Genomic DNA, 9,479 nt, shown 5'->3' on the forward strand with positions numbered 1-9,479 from the left:
GACTACAAATGCCATTCTCCACCTTGCATTTTAAAAGGTTACACATAAATCTCCTTTTCAGAGAGTGCCCTCCTGCAGGGTTAAAGGTTTGACTTCACTTACCCCACTGAAACTCTTCACACATTTCCCTGTGTTCTTGAGGAAAAAGCTCACAATGGGCAGCTTTACTGGTGAAGGTTGCAAAATGGACCCCTGTCCATTGGAAGTGGATTTATTTACCCTCATTGTTGAAGAAGTCCTGCCATTCCTCAGTGCCCCAGGATCCGTGGATGGGGCTGGAGGCTGCCCTTGCCAATGGCTTCTCCTGATCCTCCCATCCTTCTGGCCTCCTGTCTGCTCAAGGGCACACAGAGAGTGCCAGGTGTGATGGGCTCCTGATAGGGGATGCTGAAGACCCTGCTGGACCTTTTCCTTCTAGGACCCAAAGGGTTGTCTGATCTGTGAGAGGGAGCCCTAGCTTTAAAGTAGGAATCAATAGATAGAGCTACAGAATCCGGTACTTCTGCAATAGGTAGAGATTGGGGTAGGAGAGAGTGAGGCACTCAGGCGGTCCTAGGTCCACAAATGGGAATCCTGAGTTTCCCCGTAGCTGGAACTATTCCATTCATTTGCCTGAAGTTCAAAAGGAGACAGAACCTATTCTGATGAAGAACTTTTATCACATTTCTGTTAGAGACACAGGAATGTCTCTCCTGGGAGACTGCCTCTCCTCTCCTCCCCAACTCTACCCCCAGTTTTATGTGGGTGTTAATGAAACCCCACACTTGGCCAGTTTTTCTGTTTTCCTGCCTAGGGGTGGGAGGAGGGAAACCAGGCCCAAATGACGACAATGGGACACCTAGAGCTGAAATGAGGAACTCCTTCCAGGGGACAGCTCAGTGGTGTGGGTGTCAGCTCATATACTGGGCATCCTCAGAAAATGACTCTTCATCTGCTGGGCATAGCCTGCTTTATACTCTTCAGGGGATTTGCATCTCTCTGAGTCAACAGGTAGTACAGGGGAAGTGTTGAGTGCAAGGCCTGTGAGCTGTGACTTAAGATAATCTTGTATTGAAATGCTATCATTTCATTGATTGAGCAGCTCATTCATTCAGCACACATTTATGGTGCGTCTGCTATGAGGGGCCTTTATGCTCAGCATTGAGACACAATGGTGGATGAAGCACTTCCTCTTGACCCAAGCAGACAACACCGCATTGGAAAACAATCCTCAGGGGAGGAACCTGGGGCTCAGAGAAGCTAAAAATATGCCGAGGCTAGGCTTGTGTAAGGAGTTAGTTCAGGGCTTGGGCTAAAAGAGCTTCCCCGGTATTCTTCCTTTCTGAAGGCTGAGTAATATTCCATTGTATATATGAACCACATCTTCTTTATCCATTAGTCTGTTGAAGGGCATCTCGGCTCCTTCCACAATTTAGCTATTGTGGACAATGCTGCTATGAACATTGGCGTGCATATGGCCCTTCTTTTCACTACATCTGTATCTTTGGGGTAAATACCCAGTAGTGCAGTTACTGGGTCATAGGGTAGCACTACATCAAAAGCTAATGATGTACTGTATGGTGACTAACATATCATAAAAGAAAAAAAAGAGGTTCCCTGGGGAAGCCACCTCTTCAGCTTGGAAAAAGCTTGGCGGTGTACCAGGTCTAGAAGGGATGGGGCAAATGGCTTATGACCCCTGTGGAGGTTTCTCTGATTACCCATGCTGGGGTGTAGACCAGACTGATTCTGGAACCTGGAGCAACTGTTAGGGCCCCCATTGTTTTGCAGCTGATTTCCTCACTCCCCAGAGGGCAAATGGCAGTCTCAGCTCCCAAAGATAGGTCTGTTTGCCTGTGTTTAGGCATGAGATCCAGGAGAGCACCAGCAATGAGGGCGAGGTTTCTGTTCTGGAGAGTTTAAGTTAGGGCAGATTTTGGATTTTTAGCAATGAGCTGCCAGGTTTCATTGTTCATAGACTGACTAATTCATTAATCTCATAAATATTTGTTTGAGCATTTAGACACTAATGATATTAAGCTAGTAATACACCAGTTATTTATGAGACCAGGATTCATTCCCATTGGTCAATGGGTTTCTCTTCCTCTGCCTCCTCCTTCTTTAAGATTTATTTATTTGAGAGAGAGAGAGAGAGAGAGAGAGCATGAACAGGAGGGGCAGAGGGAGAGGGAGAGAGAATCCCAAGCAGATTCTGTGCCAAGCACAGAGCCCAATATGGGGTTCCACCTGGGGGGGCTCTATCTCATGACCCTGAGCCAAAACCAAGAGTCAGATGCCTAACCAACTGCGCCATGTAAGTGCCCTGATGGGTTTCTTCTTTACCACGCTTGTTACTAAACATTCTGAAAATCACTGCTGCTTCTAGGTGCTGTGGGGGAACAGTGACAAGCTGAGGTTTCTCTTCTCCCAGGCTTTCATTTTTCAGATGGGGGACATATGTGGGTGGTGGGGAGACAAACAATAAACAGTAAACAAATAACCAAGCAAAATGATTTCAGAAAGTGAGTACAGTTGACCCTTGATCAATACAGGTTTGAACTGCACAGGACCACTAATGCATGGATTTTTTTCAACAAATGCAGCACAGTACTGTGAATGTATTTTCTTTACTTATAATTTTCTTAATAACATTTTCTTTTCTCTAGCTTATTTCATTAAGAATAAGGATATTATATGTAATCTACAAAATATGTGTTCATTAACTCTTTATGTTATGGGGAAGGCTTCTGGTCAGTAGCAGGCTAGTGGTAGTTAAGTTTTGGAGAAAGTGAAAAGTTATATGTAGATTTTTGACTGTGTGAGGGAGGAGTCAGTGCCCCCAACCCCCATGTTGTTGAAAGGTTGACTATACAACCAAAACGGAGAAAAGTGGGTAATGTGGCCAAGGGTAGCTGGGTGGCCAGAGAAGTTCTCTCTGAGAAGGGGCTGCATGAATTTGATAATTTGGAAGCAGACCATGGGCAAAGATTCAAGTGGCAGCAGTTTACCTGGGAGTTAGTCCCAGAAAACACCTATCAGGGAGTGGGGATGTGAGACCAGATAGGAAGGCCGGAGATTCCTCTTTGTAAATGAACCCATGGGGATGTTCAGAGAGATGCAGTAGAACACACCTTAGAGTCATCCCACCAAAGATAGGCTATGGAATTTTTAAACCAACTCCCATCAGCCTTTGGTGGAGAGCTGCTCCTGGACTAGGGGCTGTTGGCTCCCAGGCAGAGTGAGTTCCAGGCACCCAAGAAAGCTCTCAGGCAGTTGGAAGTCAGCTGGAGTAGACAGTGATAGCTGAGTCTGGCCACCCAGGGGGCTCTGATTTGTTGGGGGTAAGAGGCCAGACTCTGGGACCAGACTGCCTGAGGCTGGGTCTTGTCCCAGCCACTTCCTAACTGTGGGAACTCGGGCATGTTACTTTTATTCATTTATTTTTTAAAATACACTTTTTATGGAGGAAAGCCTACAAACCCTAGGTGTGCAGCTCAACAAATGTTCCCAAATGGAACACTGATTATAGGTAATCAGCACCTGGCTTGGGAAATAAGACATGACCAGCACCAGGAACCCCCTGTCATGCCACCTCCTCCCTCCTTGAGGGTACCTACCATCTGACTTCTAACATCATAAATTTTAGTGTTGCCTATTTTCGTGCTTATATAAATGGCTTCTTCCACCCAGCGTTCTGTGTCTGAGACTCATGCATACTGTCCTGTGAAGTTATGGTTTCATTTTACCATTGAGTGATGTTTCATTGTATTCAGGTATTTTCCATTTGGGGGCTACTTCCAACAGTGCTGCTCTGAGCCTTCTTGTAGGTCTGTGTAACCTGAAGTTCATTTCTGTCCCTTGGTATCTGAGCTTGCAGTGACAACCATGGCATAGCATCTTGCACCCAGTAGGTGCTTCCTGAATGTTTGGGGCATGAATCAGGAGGCAGGACAAGTCCAGAGGTACAAAAACAGCCATTCTGGGGTTGGGTGTGTGATTCACTTTGTGTCTGACCAGCTCCATGGTCATGGACTTTGGCCCTACTTGCTGCATTTCAGAGGGAAACTCTTAACGGCTGGAAGGAATTCTGCCCAGTGTCCATGCTGGCCCATCTCATGAAGTACCCACAAACAGCTGTTGAAGATCTTCTTTCTTACTTTTCTTTGGGGAAAAAAAATTCTTCCAGACCTGTGACTTGGCTAATCACAAGAAACATCTGTGACCTCCTAAAAATATCTGCTTTGTACCATTTTGTGGAGCACAATATTTATATAGCCCAGTAGTATCATTAAGTTGATGTCTAGTCAACTCTTGAAAACAGCTGGGAGCTCCTGAAGCCCAGGACGAGATTTGCAGGTGGCCCGTGAAACTGGCTGGGAAGGAGGCCCCTGGGGATGCTCCCACAGCTTTGGTGCGGGAGGAATCTGGAGTGGCCCCGGAGATGGGGGCAGGGTGAAGAGTCACAGAAAATACCACGATGGAGGTATGAGCTGCTTGGCTCACTGGGGCAGTTGAATAATGGTTATTTCCATGTCTCCATCTGGCAGCCTCTGGAACATTTCCTGCTGAGGAAGGTTTTCCCTTAAAGAACTAATTAGCGAGTGCCTCATCCCAAAGTACCTTTTTTTTTTTTAAATATTTTATTTATTCTTTCATTCAACAGAGATAGAGACAGCCAGTGAGAGCGGGAACACAAGCAGGGGGAGTGGGAGAGGAAGAAGCAGGCTCATAGCGGAAGAGCCTGATGTGGGGCTTGATCCCACAACGCCGGGATCACGCCCTGAGCCGAGAGCAGACGCTCAACCGCTGTGCCACCCAGGCACCCCCCCAAAGTACCTTTTTTGTTGTTGTTTTGTAGCTTGAGCAGATTAAGTGGGGTACTAGTAGGTTTTTCTGGAGATGTTCATGCTTTTTCCAGGAAACTACATATATTAATCAGAATTTTAGCCAATAAGGGGGTGGAGCTGTGTGTGTTCTCTTTCTCCTCTCACTGATAAAGGAAAGAACATGGCTGAAGAAAGTTTTCAGACAAAGGAAACTCCCAGCTTTTCAAGTTTGTTTGAGAACCTGGTGGCTTGTAAAGCAGAATTGGAACCTGTTATGGGCAAGCAATCTCAAAACTCCTCTGAAGCCTTGAGACTCCATTCAAACGTGGGTATCTTCAGAAGTGCCTTCAAAGTACAACCTGGTTTGGGGCATGGGATTCAGAAGGGCCTTTAGGGGAATTTGAGGAGAAGTCTGGAGTTAGGAAGACAGTCCAGTGATTGCACGTCTCCCTTTGACCACCTTCCTCCTTTGGAATCCTGCTCTTTGCAAGAGGAAAAGGGATATTGCTGATATTACCAGCGCCTAAGCATTCATCCATTCATTCATTCAGTGGTCATTACTGAGCATCTACTATGTAATGTGTCTGCTTGGTCTTGTACTGAGTGTAAAGGATGCAGTTGTGAGCACTGCATGGACAACTCCTGTCCTCAGGGAACTTTCAGTGCAGCCCCTGGCTACACATGGTGATGAGGGCTCATAAGGAAAAGCTGAGGTGTTTTTGTGGACTGAATGGGGGTCAGGACAGGATTCCTGAGAAATGAGATCAGAGGAGTGAGTAGGAGGCAACTTGAGATGGGACAGAGATGAGACCATTCCAGGCAGAGGAAACAACATGTGCAAATGCCCTGTGGCTTGCAGAGCAGGATAAGTTCCAGGAACAGAAGACCAGGGCCATGGGGCCAGAGCATGGTGGTCAGTGATGGATATTGTGAGAAGGCTGGTCAGGCACAGGAGCTAGCCATAGCATGGCCTTCTAGTCTGGGGACAGGACTTTTCTTGTCCTCCTCACATAATCTGAGTCTGAGAAATGCCTACCCATGTTGGTTGGCCCTATCTAATGGAAGAGTATGTTTAGGTGGGGAAGGACACTCTCCAAATCAAGTCCAAAGACTCATAAAGCTGGGATTTTCGGAGGATTTAGTTTCTCCTCCTGTCTTAAGATCTGTGACCCCAGACTCTTCCAGGCTCTGTTGGTGACCCTCATGATGGAGGTGGTTCTGTGACATTACTGAAGGGAAGTAACCAAAGACATAAATATAAGACTCTGCTCACGAAATGGAGGGTTTTGTATCAGTGTCTGTCCAGGCTACAGCCTAATGAGTCAGTAAATAGATTCAAGAGGAGAAACAGCCTAGGGAAGAAGGAAGACCACCCACTTGTATTCCCAGGGCACCATCTTTTCTCCTAAGTCTAAAGGAATATGAATATGTGGCCAGGCAATTGTGTGCAGTGGGCAGGCTGTGGATGTGGGGCAGTGGGAAGATGTTGGAGGCTCGGAGAATGCCGAAGATTCCCGGTTCTATGGCTAACCAGATGTGTGATGTCACCCTTTCTTCTCCAGTGGGCTTCTTTTCAAGTTGGAGAGACAAATCCAACAGATCCCCATTTGCCTTGGATATTTATTGTTCTTAAAAAAAAAAGAGTCAACATTTGAAAGTTAACTGGAAAAGGGGAGGTCGGCTCAGTGATAAGAGTGAGGTGGCATCTTGGGCACATTTGTCTCGGTGCCAGGAACTGCATTAAGTGCTCAACGTGTACCACCTTAGCTCCTTGTCACCTCCACTGGGAGAGGTCCTGAAATTATTCCCATTTCTACTCAGAGGGTGAAGACCTGACAAGGTCTAGGCCTCAGAGACATGATGGTGCTTCCCTTCGACTTCCAACACATATGACTAAAAATAAAAAATGTGCTAAACCATAAATCAAGTGCAAGATAGACTGACCAGGTTCTGGGTTTTTCTCCATGACTAGTTTGATGTCTTTTGAAATGTTATTATATATAATTTTAGTTATATTTTTAAAGAAATATTTTATTTATTTTCTTTTTACAATAACATTTTTATTTTTATTTTATTTTTTAATTTTATTTATTTAAAAATTTTTTATTATGTTATGTTAGTCACCATACAGTACATCACTAGTTTTTGATGTATTTATTTTTTTTATTTTTTTTATTTATTATTATTTTTTTTAATAATGATTTTTTATTATATTATGTTAGTCACCATACTTGATGTATTTATTTTAGAGGGAAAGAGGGAGAGTGTGCACATGAGCAGGGTGAAGGGCAGAGGGAGAGAGAGAATCCTCAAGCAGACCCCCACTGAGTGTGGAGCCTGATGTGGGGCTCAGTCCCACAACCCTGAGATCATGACCTGAGCTGAAATCAAGAGTTGGCCACTTAACTGACTGAGCCACCCAGGCACCCCTAATTAATTTTTTTATGTGAGCTTGAGTGATGTGATTCTGAAGTTGATTAATATATACAATGGAATATTATTCAGCCATCAGAAAAGAGGAATACCCACCATTTGCATCGACATGGATGGAACTTGGGGGGATTATGTTAAGTGACATAAGTCAAACAGAGAAAGACAATTATCATATGGTTTCATTCATATGTGGAACATAAGGAATCGTGCAGAGGACAATGGGGGAAGGGAGTGAAAACTGAATGGGAAGAAGTCAGAGAGGGAGACAAACTACATCAGACTCTTGACTCTGGGAAACAAACTGAGGGTTGCAGAAAGGGTGGTGGGTGGGGGGATGGGGTAACTGGGTGATGGGCATTAAAAAGGGCACATGATATGATGAGCACTGGGTGTTACATGCAACTAATGAATCATTGAACATTATATCAAAAACTAATGATGTAGTATAATTGGCTAATTGAATTTATTTATTTATTTTTTAAAGATTTTATTTATTTATTTGACAGAGATAGACAGCCAGAGAGAGAGGGAACACAAGCAGGGGGAGTGGGAGAGGAAGAAGCAGGCTCCCAGTGGAGGAGCCTGATGTGGGGCTCAATCCCATAACGCCAGGATCACGCCCTGAGCCGAAGGCAGACACTTAACGACTGCGCCACCCAGGCGCCCCTGCTCATTGAATTAAAAAAAAAATGTAAAAAATTAAAGTTGGTTGGGAATTGCAAAATTTGAAATCTGTCAAGATAGGATGGTTTGTGAACTGTGTTTAAGATACTGCCCATGGCAGGGGGCTGTTGGAGCTGGTAAAGGGAAAACCCACCAAAGGATGGGTCCTTTGTGAGGGTCTTGCCTTATGTGAGCTGGGATTTACACAAGATCTTCAGAAAGCATCTTTCTAATAAATACAAATGCCATGTAGCAAATTATTTTTTGGGAAAAAAAGAACCCCCGAGTGCCTTTGAATTGCATGTGGCCATGCTAGGAACTCACGCTGCCTACTGGGTCATCTAGGGGAAGAGAAACCGAGAGGCATGTACAAGGGTGCAAGATCAGGATGGGGCCAGGATGTGAAAACAAGGCTCTTTGATTCCAAATGCCTTGTCAAGAGAGGTTTATAGTGTTCTTGACCTCCTCCCATAGAATCGTTTAAAATATAGGGGCACCTGGGTGGCTCAGTTGGTTAAGTCTCTGATTCTTGGTTTCCACTCAGGTCATGATCTTAGGGTCATGAGATTGAGCCCTGCATCCTTAAGGAGTCTGCTTGAGATTCTTTCCCCCTCCTCCCTCTCCCTCTACTCCTCCCCCTCTGCTCCTCCCCATGCTCACATATGCTTGCTCTCTCTCTCTCAAATAAATAAATAAAATCTTAAAAAAATAGACTTGTTTAAAAAACAAAAATCAAAGAGCTTGATAGCACTTTGAAGTTCACTTAGTCTAGGTAGCTTACCTTTCAGAATGGAATAAACTGAAATCCAGAGAACTGAAGGATGCAGGGCCATGGTTGTTGTAATTCTAGGGTCTTTACCAGTCTTCCAGGGAACCTACTGAAGGGGGACCTGAGCTCTATTTAAGGCTGATTCCCAGCCTCACTGTGTGACCATTGGGAGGAAATTTGCCCTCTCTGGGCTCTAGTCTTGCCTTTCTCAGGCAATCAGATGAGCTGGATTAGGTGGTCTCCCACTTCCCTGCCAACTTCAGTGTTCTTTAACTCTGATTCCAGCTGCTTCTCATTGAGCTCCTTCCTGTGTCTCTTGGGAAGGAAATTGAGGTGGTGGGAAGGGGCAGGCCCCATAAGTGATGGGGTGGTGTAGGTGAATCAGTAATGCAGAGGTGATCATTTTTTAAGGGAAATTTATTTAGGAAAGATCAAATAAAATTTCTTTCTTTTTATCCTTTTATTTAAAGAAATTGCCAGTGTCAGAGCTCAAGACAATGGACTAGTGACTGATGAGTTTTAATTGTTCCTCATTACAAAGAATCACCCAAAGATGCTGTCCCATTTTCATACTCAGCATGCAGAACCCAAAATGCATTTGCACATACTATGTGTCCCACACCCTGTGAGACTCAGGCATCACGGATTAGCGGGCATCAGTGAGCTGGTTCAAGGCAGCCAGTTCTGAGCAGGACTCAGGCAGTGGCTTTGATGGGAATCTCTGGACAAATCCATCCCATGGATTCATGGGCACAAGACCTTGGAAAACATTCTAAAATGTCACTGACCAGCTTGGCCGACATATTAAT

The sequence above is a fragment of the Ursus americanus genome, chromosome 22 (assembly GCF_024610735.1).
Source record: "Ursus americanus isolate L20-20 chromosome 22, mUrsAme1.1.p, whole genome shotgun sequence".
Lineage (NCBI taxonomy): Eukaryota > Metazoa > Chordata > Mammalia > Carnivora > Ursidae > Ursus > Ursus americanus.